Consider the following 1274-nt stretch of genomic DNA (forward strand, 5'->3'; position numbering starts at 1 on the left):
GACACGGACGCCGAGACGAGCACGTGACACCACTGCCACCCTGTCTTAGCGTAACGTGAGTCGAGGCGGACGTCGTCGCGATAGCGACGACGAACGCCGAGACGAGCACGTGACACCACTGCCACCCTGTCTTAGCGTAACGTGAGTCGAGGCGGACGTCGTCGGGGTAGCGACGACGGGCGCCGAGACGAGCACGTGACACCACTGCCACCCTGTCTTAGCGTAACTCGAGTCGAGGCGGACGTCGTCGCGGTAGCGACGACGGGCGCCGAGACAAGCACGTGACACCACTGCCACCCTGTCTTAGCGTATCGCGAGCCGAGGCGGACATCGTCGCGGTAGCGACGACGGACGCCGAGACGAGCACGTGACACCAATCCCATCTTGTCTTAGCGTAACGCGAGTCGAGGCGGACGTCGTTGCGCTAGCGACGACGGACGCCGAGACGAGCACGTGACACCACTGCCACCCTGTCTTAGCGTAACGCGAGTCGAGGCGGACGTCGTCGCGGTAGCGACAACGAACGCCGAGACGAGCACGTGACACCACTGCCACCCTGTCTTAGCGTAACTCGAGTCGAGGCAGACGTCGTCGCGGTAGCGACGACGGACGCCGAGACGAGCACGTGACACCACTGCCACCCTGTCTATCTTAGGGTAACGCGAGTCAAGGCGAACGTCGTCGCGGTAGCGACGACGGACGCCGAGACGAGCACGTGAAACCACTGCCACCCTGTCTTAGCGTAACGCGAGTCGAGGCGGACGTCGTCGGGGTAGCGACGACGGGCGCCGAGACGAGCACGTGACACCACTACCACCCTGTCTTAGCGTAACTCGAGTCGAGGCGGACGTCGTCGCGGTAGCGACGACGGGCGCCGAGACAAGCACGTGACACCACTGCCACCCTGTCTTAGCGTATCGCGAGGCGAGGCGGACATCGTCGCGGTAGCGACGACGGACGCCGAGACGAGCACGTGACACCACTGCCACCCTGTCTTAGCGTAACGCGAGTCGAGGCGGACGTCGTCGCGGTAGCGACGATGGACGCCGAGACGAGCACGTGACACCACTGCCACCCTGTCTTAGCGTAACGCGAGTCGAGACGGACGTCGTCGCGGTAGCGTCGACGGACGCCGAGACTAGCACGTGACACCACTGCCACCCTGTCTATCTTAGGGTAACGCGAGTCGAGGCGAACGTCGTCGCGGTAGCGACGCCGAACGCCGAGACGAGCACGTGACACCAATCCCACCCTGTCTTAGCATAACGCGAGTC

This window comes from Triticum dicoccoides, chromosome 6B (genome assembly GCF_002162155.2).
Source record: "Triticum dicoccoides isolate Atlit2015 ecotype Zavitan chromosome 6B, WEW_v2.0, whole genome shotgun sequence".
In the NCBI taxonomy this organism is placed as follows: Eukaryota; Viridiplantae; Streptophyta; class Magnoliopsida; order Poales; family Poaceae; genus Triticum; species Triticum dicoccoides.